The sequence below is a fragment of the Mustela nivalis genome (genome assembly GCF_964662115.1).
Source record: "Mustela nivalis genome assembly, chromosome: 6".
NCBI lineage: Eukaryota > Metazoa > Chordata > Mammalia > Carnivora > Mustelidae > Mustela > Mustela nivalis.
The window spans coordinates 113,850,021-113,862,319 of record NC_139025.1 but is presented as its reverse complement, the minus strand read 5'-3'; positions in this window follow the sequence as shown (position 1 = coordinate 113,862,319).

Genomic DNA, 12,299 nt, shown 5'->3' with positions numbered 1-12,299 from the left:
GCACTGGGGCTCCTTGGTGGAAAGTGGGAAGATAGCTCGGGCAGAGCAGCAGGGCCCAGGAGAGTGGGTCCAGCTTCTAGCCCAGACCCTGGGCTGACTCGCTGGGCGCCCACCCTCCCCACCTTCAACTTCCTCATCTCTTAAAAGAGGGCATTGGTCATCACCATCAATAAGATCCTTTCAAGTTCTCGCATTTCGCATTCCGTGACCCTAGGAGAATGCCATTTAGCAGGATGAAATGGGCCATGACTTCCATGTTGTGGAATCCAGCGGCCCCGCCTGTGCAGGGGTGTGAAGGGGGGAGAGGGAGAGGAAGGGATGGAGAGGGGTGGCTCCTGGGAGCCTCACAGGGAAATCTGGATAAATCTTTGGCTTGCCCAGACCTTCTCCAGTGGCTGGTGGAGTGGAAGAGGCAGCCCAGTCTCCTGGAATTCCTTCCAGGTCAAGGTCCTGGAATTCCCCCAACCCCACCCTGTCCAGAAGCCCGAGGCTCTGGGAGAAAGCTGAGGATGTATAAACCAAGCATTCACTAGAGTGGACACACAGCCAAATTCTCGGCTACTCCATGCCAACAGAGACTTCTAGACAGATCCCTGGCGCGAGGGCAGAGCGCTGGGTCATGGCATCCAGCAGGAGGAGTTCGCTCTGGGAGCGAGAGGCTTCTGTGTTTCACGCCAGCTTTTTCCGAACTCACCATCACTTAATTATCAGGCCTCAGTTTCTCCATGTGTTGAATAGGATGCAACAAACAACACGTAGACCTGTTCTCTGTCTTCTAGAGAGAAAAACGTCAAAGAACTGAAGCCAAACTCTTGAAGAAGAGATGAGTGCCCCTCCAGGGGACCTATGGGGTTTCTTGGGTCCTCTCTGTAGTTTATGTGTCACGATTTCTCTGAGATGTTCCACTCGCCTGCAGACAGGAGCCGCCCCACCGAGCCCTCCGTCAGAGAAGCCTCGTGGGTGGTGGGAACACCATAGGACACACAGTCCCGGAGTCCTGTACCCCTCCAGCTACCGGGTCTCCTTCTCAGCCTGTGCGCCTTGGGATGCCTCAGCAAGGGGGCTCCTCCCCAGAAATTGGACAAGGAGCCTCCTGGGTGGGGGAGGACCCCACAGGCCCCCAGGATACTGGTAGGACTTGGCCCAAGAGCCGCGGTATGCAGGCAGTGCTGGTAAGCTGTGAGCTATGGAGCAGGAATGACTTCAGTGATGGGTCCCTCCCGGGGTGGGTGTGCGGTGCTGCTGCCTGGACGGCTGGCTTGGTGCTGAGTGACCACCTTGCCTGTTCTAGCCTGTTCTTTCTTGACTCCTGGACCTGGTCTCAGCTGTTCCCTCTGCCTCTGTCAGAGTTCCAGGGACCAAGGAGCCATGGGCCTAAGTACTCCAGCCTCAAAGGAACCAGAGGTCGCTCCCGGCCCCCACCTCTCAACACCTCCCCCCTCCCTGTGGAAATGAACTCACAGTGGACTGGGCAGCTGATTTCTATCCATCTGGAATTTCTGCCCTAGGCTGCCCCAACAGGACCACTCTGAATTCCTGCGAGCTGCTTCTGTGACATTGTGACCAAGGGCACAGGTGAGCTCTGGAGCCAGATGGACTGGGTTCAAGATGCTAAGGGCGCCACTCTCGAGTGATGTGACCTCAGGTTAAGTTGCATTACCCCCTGCATCTCATTTCCCCCCTGTGTAAACACTGGACATCACAGAATCTTCCTGCGAATTAAATGAGATCGTGAAGTTCTTGGCACATAGTAAATGTTCAGTAAACACTCATCACTCTGTTTGCCCCTCACCTCTGGAATCTCCATGCAAAGTTTGTGTTCTAATCTTCCCCTTAGCCCACCCCACTTGCTCTTTCTTGAAGCGCATATTTCTCCCATATCCACCCCTGAAACTGAATTTGAAATGCTTGAGGACTGACCTGGAGAGAAGTGAGGGGTGAAGAGTTGGGTGGGTGGGATCTGCTGTAGGCAGCAAGGTTGTCCTCTCCCTTACCTGTTCTCCTTCCCCTGGGTTTGGGAAGCCGAGAGCTCACCAGCTTGGATGGATTAAGGCCTCACCTTTAGTTTCCCCCCTTCTGAGTCACCCCCACTCTCTCCCCCTTTCACCCCAAATGGGGGTGCTGAGCATAAGCCTCGGCCAGGCAGGAGTGAGGGGTGTGTCTGGGCCTCCCTCTCTCCCCTGACAGGGGCCTAAGCATGTGGGGTTCAGGATGGTAATTCCCTAAGGGTGTCTTGCAGGTGCTTTACCCCCTTGCTCCCCCAGCCCCTGTAACCAGAGACAAACATTCACATGTCATATCCTACCCAGGGTTATACTGATGGCTGCATCCCTGCTAGGGAATCAGAGGTGAGAGGAGACCCTTTCTCCAAGGGTCCATGCAGTCATATGGCAGTGCAGTGGAGCTGGCCAGGCCCGGGCAGGAGACCTAGATGGGGGTGAGAGGCCCTGGTAGCTGGCCTCAGGCCCACTTCCTGGGAGAATGGTGGAAGCTCCACAAGGAACTGGACCTGCCTGTCCCACACGGTGCTGTGGGGCCACACGTGACTGTAAGAAGTGGTTGACCAGGAGACATGAGTCCCACTGGGCAGGTTCTGGTTCCAGACCTGGATTTTCCCATTGGTGAATATTTTCTCCCCAAGTCTCTGCTGCAGAGGGAGAGAACGGTCAGGGAGATGGAGTTCTGCCAAGGGGTTTCATGAGCATCATGTTATCAGATCCTCAGAATGCCCCAGGAAGGAAGGGAGGCTTGCAGCCCCCAGAGTACCCATGCGGGGTTTGCCCCCATTGTCCCACAGTCCACAGGAGCAGGGCTGGGACACAGCTCTTCTGCTTCTAAACCCACGCTCTTCCCAAGATCCGTAATTATAGAGGTTCAGCTAGTGTGTGCTTATGTGTGTGGAGCAGGTGAAAAATAGAGTAATTCATTTAGGAATGTTTTTCTTAATTATTGATGTCCTGATTAGTTCCAAAGAATTTTAAACCGACTTACAATAGGTAGCTTAGATACAATAACTCTGAAAATAAAATAACATCAAGTCAAGATTTTGGTAATAAGAAGCAGAGGCAAGGGATAGGAATGAATAGCAAGGCCAAAAGTTGAGTCGCCACGGAGAGCCTCCAGGTGCCCAGCCCCAGGGAAGGTTCTGTGTGCAAACGGTTGGATGCCCCCTCTGAGAAAACCAGCCCCTGGACACTCACAGTGAAAATAGAATGGAATAGTGAAATAACAGTCACTATTCGTTGGGTCAGGTCTTGTTCTATGCACTTTGCTTTTTTTTTTTTTTCCCAATAAATCTTTATCCTGTAGTGATTTTAGATTTACAGAAAAGTTGCGAAGAGATTACAGAGATTACAGAGTTTCCTCTCCCCTTATTCCATTTCTCATCATCTATAGCCGAGATACATTTGGCACAACCAAAAAATTAACTCCTCGTATATTATGATCAGCTAAACTACAGACTTTATTTGGAATTCTCCAGTTTTTCCATCAACTGTTTTTTGTTTGTTTATTTTTTCTGTTTCAGGATAAAATCCAAGGTATCACATTACATGTAAAAGTTCTTTTTTTAAAACCTCTTCTTTCCTCCCTCTTTCCTTTCTTCCCTTCCTTTCTTTTCTTTTCTTCTTCTCCTCCCCACCCCCCTCCTCCTCCTTCTCTTCTTCTTCTTCTTCTTCTTCTCTGATTCTCAATGTTCATAATAATGAGGAACTGAGGCATAAAAAGGCATTTTCTGACAGCTCAGGGCCACACTGCTGGGAAGTGGCATTGCTAAGTTCAGAGCCAGTCAGCCTTGCTCCTGGTGCATGAAGAAGAGGTGGAGAAGACGGAGGAGGGAAAAGAAGGAACTGGGGAAGGGGAAGAGAAAGGGGTGAGAAGGTGGAGAGGGGGAGGGGAGGAGGTGGATTAACAGGTGGGGAAAGACAGGATCCAGGAGGGTCTGGGAGACAAAGTCTTCCTCGGGAGCGCTGGCGGCACATTTTCTATGGAAGGAAAAGAGAAAGGCGTCGGGTCCAGGATTTATGCCTAAACATTCACCCCTTCTCCCTCCCTGCCTCTCCCTCCGCTGGCATGGGAGGGTTTTGTGGGGAACCAAGGCTCAACCGGTTCTCCAGACCACCCCTCTGCTTGGGAGGAAGCAACCCTTTCTTCGGGCTGGCGTTTCCTTTTTGCGATGTGTACGTAACACCTGTTTATATGGGAAATCAGAAAATGTAGCTAAAATAGTTGACGTCACCCAGAATTCTGTGTATTTCTGATCTATCAGTGTACACAACACACCTTTCAACGGTCCTCCTACTTCTATGGACTCTGGAGTGTGCCGAGTTGCCTTTTCCACCCAGGGATAGATCGTGAACATTGTTTTTATGGTAATGTGCCCATTCTTATGACACTAATTCTGAAAGAATTCTATTGTATACATGTACCACATTTAATGGAGCCCTTTTGTTGGACACGGATATTCTTTCTGATTTCTGTGACTATCCCTGAGTTCTGATATCTGTGTCCCATCTTCATCGCTCCATTGAGATGGACTCCCAGACGTGGAATTGTGGAAGGCAGAGGCCCGCGCCTGGAAGCTCCCTGTCGCATAGCTCTTTGGAGCGGTGATGCCCGTGTCTGTCCCACACAGAGAGTCTGCAGGTCTAGGCCGAACCCTCTCCCCACAAAATAGTACCCCCTCCTTTTTCACCTCTGCCAAAGGCATGCCACTGTTGTTTGAGTTTGCACTTTTATTTATTTATTATTTCTACTGAGATCGGAAAGATTTCCGCGTGTTTCTTAGCCGCTTCTGTGTCTTTTGTGAATTGCTCGTTCATTTAGACTGACCTTTCTGTGTTTGCTTTTGCTTTCTCTTGACTGCAAGGAGTACTTTGGGGCTGAGCTGATGGCGTAGAGTTGAGCCAGGATATGGGCCTCCTGGCTTCCAGAGGTTTCTAAGATGGAAGGCAATGAAGCGATCGGCCTGAAAAACCTGGGAGTGCACCAGCCCCCACCCCTGCAGGAAGACAGGTGGGACAGCTTTCCATGGTGAGTTTTATTGGGAGAATGGACTATCTCCTGCCTTGACACAGAGGCTGGACCAAATGATTCTGGTGGTGCCTCTGATTCCTAGGTTCCATGAAAGATTGGGGATTTGGAGCCCAAACGCAGGTATGGCTTGGCTTCCAGACCTGGCAGTGTTTGAGGAGGAAGGCTGGAGAGGTCGAGGAGGGGTGTTCCCCTTAGGCTCCTGGAGCGAGCAGGGACCACCCTCGTAGAGTTTGGCTCCCTTAGCACCAGGCGTAAGTGGCCCTTGGGGTTCGTTCCTTTCTACCTTTCCCCGGGATTCTCCCGGCCCCAGAAATGTGGACCCTCAGAGCTCCAAAGGTCCTGAAATTTCTTTCTGGGGGAGGAGAGGAGCCGACAAAAAGAAAAAAGTAAAAACAAGGATGAACATACATACATAGGACCACATTTACGCATTTATAAAAAGCTAATTATGTGTGCAGTGTACCCAAAAAGAAAAGGGACAAAACACTCCCCCCCACCCCAAAAGAATCATCCCCCAGAATTATTCCACTAAAGTTCTGTTAAAGAATGGTGATGGGGAGGTGACAATCTTATTCACTCTCTTACTCTGCAGAAGGGGAACCTGAGGCCCAGGGGCAGGCATGGCGAGTGGCATTTGATCCTGAACCTCCTGCCACCAGCTCCGGGCTCCTTCCCTGTGGTGTCTGATCCTAGCAAGGGTGCTTTGAAGGGCTGTTTCTGGCCTATTGAAAATATACCTTGGGGCTGAAAAACTAAATCAGAGAATGGGCTGGGTTAGCAGATGTACAGGCAAAGGAGATCTATCCCATTTTCCCTCTGACCTCTGTCTACAAGGCCACCATCTCCAACCTACTGGGAAACTGTTCTTTTTTGCCTTCACTTTGCATACGCATAACTTTGGGATTTTCTTTCTGAGCCTCCTAAGCCGTCATTTCAGAGCTGCTGACGCACATCACACAAAGGAGAGGTAGAGGCATGGAGCAGGAGCTCAGGTGAGAGTCAGGACTCCAAGACGCTTCTGGAATCTTCCCTTCTCGCTAAGAAGCCACAGAGACTAATTTTTTTCTTCTAAGTGGAATGCTGGCTTTCAGGCATTACAACCCCCCACCCCGGTCTAGAATATTCTTCCTTAGTTTCTCTCTTTTGACTCTCAATGTCCTTAGAAGCCTCTGAACCTGCATTACTGGGTCACATTCTCTTTTTCAGAACACGTTCCCAATGCGTGTCTCGGTCGGATGTCACAGTGCTCTGTGGGGGAGACAGAACCAGGCCTGGGGGAATGCCTTCTCTGCAGGAGGCCATACCCCAAGATGTGAAGGGACAGTCACAGGGCACACCAAGGTCAGAACTTCAAGACTTCTGACTCCCACATCAGTGCCCTCTCTCATTCTCCAGCAGGTGCGTGGTGGGCGTTTCAAGAAGGTAGAACTTGACTGACTCAACACGCTTCCTTGGAGGGGCCGCCCCAGGACTGAGCTCTGGGTGACTTCGAGGTCTGCCTGAGAGCGGTGGGCTGCTGCCAACCGGCCAGATGGCCCTTCCTGTGTTAGCCGCTCTGCCCTCCTCCCCAACCCTGTGATTCTGCCACTTGCTGACTGCAGCCTCATTCGAACTGCTGGAGGCTCTGGGCTGGTGGATCTTTATTTTCCAGAGTTGCCCTAAATGCGTTACTTGGTTGCACAAAATCATTTCTTCATGGGCTGTTTCTCTTAATGGTCTGATGGTGCTACCCACACCCTTGGCAAAATTAGGAGCCCAGCTGTCTTTGCTGCCTGCTCACCTCCTGTCTGGCCTGGCAACCTGCCCACTGTCCCCGCAGTGGCCCGGCCTCGCCCCCGCTGCTGGTACCTTGTCAGCGCCAGGCATGAGAACCCCGATCCCGACAGCTCCCTGCAGCCCCGTGATGTGGCGGATCAAGACAAAACCCATGGCAATGCTGGAAACTGAGCCTGTAGCAGGTGACACCAGACTGAGAACAGGATGGTTGGTGGAATTCCCAGGTCTCCTTGTGCACAGGGGACACCGTGCCGATGGTTAGACACCTCCCTTTCTCCTCTCTTTCTTCTGGATTGGACTTGCTGAGGATGGGTCTGTCTGGTGACTCTGCTCCAGAACCAATTCTAATGCTTCTATCTCAGCTCCCCCACCACCCCGTCTTATTTCTCATGACAGCCCCCTCTTTGTCCCCTTTGCATTCCAAGAGAGCTGGCCATGTTCTTTTTCTGCTTTGCTGGTTTGTTTTTCTGGGTCATCAATCATATTTTTTACTACCTCCTTCAAAAGTGGTTTTTAATTCAGCTACTTTTAAAAAAGATTTTATTTATTTATTGGACAGAGAGAGAGAGAGAGAGAGAGCCAGCACAAGCAGGCAGAGAGGCAGGCAGAGGGAGAGAGAGAGAGAAGCAGGCTCCCCGCTGAGCAGAGAGCCCAATGAGGGACTTGATCGCAGGACTCTGGGATCATGATCTGAGCGGAAGGCAGAGGCTTTAACCCACTGAGCCACCCAGGCATCCCATTCGGCTATTGTTTTTAGCTACTTGGTGAAACTTCCATTTCTCACCTCCATCTAATACCCCCTTGTGATTTCATCTTGAAATGAGATCCATATCTTCTCTCCAAGACTTTCTGTGTCTCTTTAAAGCAGGTCATGCCTCCCCTATACTGAGCTCACTGAGAAGGTAGATGAAGGTGTTTCTGGAATCTCCAGCAGGGGCAGCAGCCCAGCTCAGTCCCTCATTCCTTGTTGGTCTGCATTGTGATTTTGGTGAGGTCCCATAACCCCTATCCAGGCCTCTAGCCTCTAAGTGGAGTGGTGTTTCCTCTATGTGGGGCTCTGGCCCCAGCTCACTGTGGTCCCAGCTCCGGCTGTCTGATGAGCAGGGTGATTTCCAGAATGTACTTCCCATTTCTGCAACTTGTTGTTTCTGGTTTGTAAGCGGGCAGTGACAAGGGTAGAGGGGGTACTGTGTGAGGATAGGTAAGAAGACTACTTCAAAGATAGCTCATCATGGGGCGCCTGGGTGGCTCAGTTGGTTGGACGACTGCCTTCGGCTCAGGTCATGATCCTGGAGTCCCAGGATCGAGTCCCACATCAGGCTCCCAGCTCCATGGGGAGTCTGCTTCTCCCTCTGACCTTCTCCTCGCTCATGTTCTCTCTCACTGTCTCTCTCTCAAATAAATAAATAAAATCTTTAAAAAAAAAAAAAGATAGCTCATCAGAGATGAAGAGGAATGGTCGACCCCTTTCTAATAGGTCCAACACTGGGCCACTGAGACAAAACAGATGAGAGAAGAGGTGAGAAGAATCTTCTTACCTTTTCCTAGTGGGCCTCTGCTTGATGAAAAGCATCCTAGGTAGGTCAGATGATAACTGCTGGGAATTCTCCCTTTGTCTAAATTCCAAGCTATACTTACTCAGTGAGAAGGTTTAAAGGCTAACTGGTGAGTCACTCACTATTTCGAGCTAGAAATCTCATGTCCAATTTATAATGCACTCTTACTGTTTAATCCTTCCCCTGCATTGATTACCTTCCAACAACAGCTCCTGAATTTTCATTTGGGCTCCAGCCAGTCTCTTAGTCCTGGTGGCCTGGGTGGGTCTCTGGAGGTGGGGCCCATGACCTTGACTCTAGCCAATCAGCACTTCGTATTCCCTGGACACAGTGATTGGTTCAGGGCTGCGCATGTGACTGGAGGTTGGTACAATCAGAGTGAGGTTCAGGACCTTTGTGGAAACTCCTAGAAAGGAAACTCAGGTTTCCCCTCTAGACTTGAGTCTGAAAGCCTGTGAGCTGAGCCTGCAATGGCATCCTGGAAACTGAGCATGAAGCTCTTGGAGACGGGCTGTGTGTTGGGAATAACAAAGACCTCTTGATCCAGCTTTGCCTGAAGCTGACCCGACTTCTTGGATCTTCCGGCAATGAGAACCAATCAGTTCTCTTTTTTGTTTAAGCCCCATTTGAGTCAGATTGTCAGTGGCCAGAAGGAGAATGATTCTGCATGTATACGGGTGTGATCATAGGGTTAGGGGAGAAAGAAGAACCAAATATCCTGAGGCTATATTCCCAGATATGTACAGTTATCTTTGGGTGGCAGGATTGTAGGTTATTTTTATTTTTCTCTTTGTATATTTCATTTTTTGACTTTTTGGGGGTAACAAGCATGTTTGTAAACAAGAGCAAACCAAGAAGAAAAGCATCCAGTAAATACTATATCAAACATTTACTTCTTCAGTTTGGACAGGCAAAGAGGCTAACGGGGCCAGCTGCTCCTCCTGTTCTTGCTGAACTCGTGGAATCACCTGTCAGGACCTCCTAGAGGGGCGGGGGTGAAGTGGAGGCAGACCTCCCACCCCGGGGCCCTGTAACAGCCATCTGAGGAACTCCCCTAAAGCTGGAGGGGGAAATCCTTCTTTATGCAATAAGGAACGAACTTAACGACAGATGTTCTCACCAGAGAGGGTAGGAGTTGAAAATAGAATGGTTTTAAGAGGTTTTGAAATGCTCCCGAGTGACATTTGAGTGGCAGAGTTGGAGAGGGGAGTGGTGGGTGTTGGGCTGTCTGGGGCCTCCTGGTGGGTGTCAGGGAGCACCCACCCCCCCTGCAACTCTCCCAAAGAGGCCAAGCCCAGGACACCTAGGAGGAGGGCCAGTGGGCGGTGCCTGTCCTCGAACTGCTGGCGTGTGTCCTACTTGAGTCTGGGACTCAGTGAGGCAGCGGGCAGCCCATGCACCACGTGGTAGCTGAGCGCCCAGGGCTGGGAAAGCACACGTGTTTTAGCAGTTGCTGCATCTCGAGTGGCACAGAGGACCCATGAGCCATGTGGACCACGGAAACCCTAAATCATGAGTCGCTGTAGACTGTTGCTGCAAGCAAAGAACTCCTCGAGGCATCAAATGCTGCCTCTATCTGTACATGCAGGAAGCTAAGTGGTGTTTAAAAAAAAAGAAAGAAAGAAAGAAAGAAAATGTAATCAGGCTGGACCAGGGAGTTCCTATGTGAGCAAGTTTGTGTGTGCGTGCATGAGAGGGGAGAGGGAAGAGGGAACGGGAGAGAAAATTTTAGAAATCGTGCAAGATGTTGTCTTTTCTCTTGTGACATTTGGGATCTATTTTTCTGCAGCACTGTTTTTCAAAGTGTGTTCTGTTGTATTCTAGTTCTTGAGATAAATAAGTAGCAAGGAGATGTGTTTGTGACAAAACTCATTTGGGAAATAATTGATATATCCTACAGTCCTGTCTCCGGGAATCGCCAATGTATATTGGCATATTAAGGGCTCTGACAAGTCCTGCAGTGAAAGGACCTGGTTGACTGAATGGTCACAGAACTCGTTTTGGGTGGGTCACCCATGTGCTGCATGGAATGAGGTATGAGGCCAACCAGGCTGAGGGTGACTACTCCCTAAAATGTGGACAGGGGCCACCTACAAGACGGTGGAGTTTTGGGCATGGATGAGTTAACCAGCCAAGTTAGCCGTGTGATTCAGCCCCGGAATATTTAAAGCATAAGGTAGATTGTGAGATCTCAGCGTTCACCAGATTTGAACACCTCCTTTTGTAGAGAGGGCTAATGAGGTCTATAAAGGGGAACGCTGTGACTGATTATGACCCATCAGAGCTCAGGGCTATATACTATGACACCAGTGCTGGATAACCCAGGGGAAAAGAGAATTGATGGGGGGATAACAGGGCGCCCACCAAACCCACTGGAAGCCTGGAGAACTAGGCTCAGAAAACAGGCAGGAGACCAGAGAAGGCGGGCTGCTAAGGGCATGGCCAGACCCTGCCACAAAATCAGATTAGGCTGCTTCTGTTAAGGGCCACGACACATTAGAAATGGACCTGTGGCTCTCAGTGTTATTCCCCATGGAAGCAGCTGACTGGCCCCATGCCCCTCTCCAGCTGTCAGGGTCTGGGAGAACAGGTGTCTGGCTGTTTGGGTTTCCGCAGCTGAAGCCTGGAGCCTGTCTCTCATCGAGCCTCACATGGGAAGGGAAGTTCCCCCATTTGGCTGGGGGCAGAGTGAGGCTGTTGGTCCCGTCTCCTAACTTCCAGGTCACGGGATGCAGCCAAGAGTACTCTTTCCTATAAACGTTGGAAGTCTTGATGTAATGAACAGTTGGACCTCGATGCAGCCCTTTCTACCACGGAGGATGACATTCTGAAAATATCTGAAACCCACCCCTCTCCTATTCTTGGTGTTTTCTACCCTTTCTCCAATCTTTACTCGCTGACCTCATGGTACAGCAGAAACACAGAGGAAGAGAAACAGACGAGCGTGTACAGACCTTGTGAATTTCATAGCAGAGACTAGAGTTTGGGAATCTCAAAATTACACCTTTTGAAGGCCCAAATCCTGAGCATTCAGGACACAAGCCACTTTTTCCCACCTACCCAGATTAGATTAAAGATTCCCTGAGGGGGTCTGGGGGAGAAGAGGAGGCTTCAGAAGGAAAGAATGAGTTAGATGGGTCTCTGGGAATGGTCCTGCTGCCTGCTCCATGCCTCCGCCGCCTGAAGTGGGGAGCCAGCAGAGGACAGGCGACGGGTGTCCCGCTCCCCGAGAGAAGCTGGGAGCCTGGAAGCTCCACAGAGGGATCTGTGAGGGACCCGCAGGCCAGAAGGGGCTGCTTGAAGCCTGGTCTGCATTGCAAGGTCCCCACGAGGCCCCAGGTACCATGTTGAAGAGCAGCACGAGCTTTCTGCCCATGAACTTGACAGCCAGCAAATGTGGTGGGGAGGTGAGAGCAGGTGGTAGGCGTGGACCATGAGCCGGAGAGCCACGGGAACGAGAACTCTTCACCAGCCCGTGATGGGGGCACCAAGGACTGGGTGAGCGATGCCCAGCGCAGCCGAGGCGTGGACAGCAGATCTCAGAGAACCAGATGTGCACCCCTGGGGGCCCTCACGTGTTGCCTCCCCCCACCCCGACAGGGGGCAACCGCTGAAGGACGAAAGGGAAAAACCCCAAATAAATCCCAGCAGAGGTCCTGCCGAAAGCAGAATTGTGGATCAAGGGAGAAATCAGGTTTCTTTCTTTCTTTCTTTCTTTTTTTTTTTTTTAACCCCATGTGAATCTGTGGCCTATGAAATTCATCCTGATACAATACAGTTAAAACTAAGTCACAATCTTTACAAGGTTTCAAGCATCGATCTCCTTGAATGACTATCAAACACTATCTGCCTTGGGGTTTTCCTTACCACATCCTGGGCCAAAGTTAAAATGACGGTTGGCAGCTCTGTCCTGTACAGGAGGGCTGGCCCGGG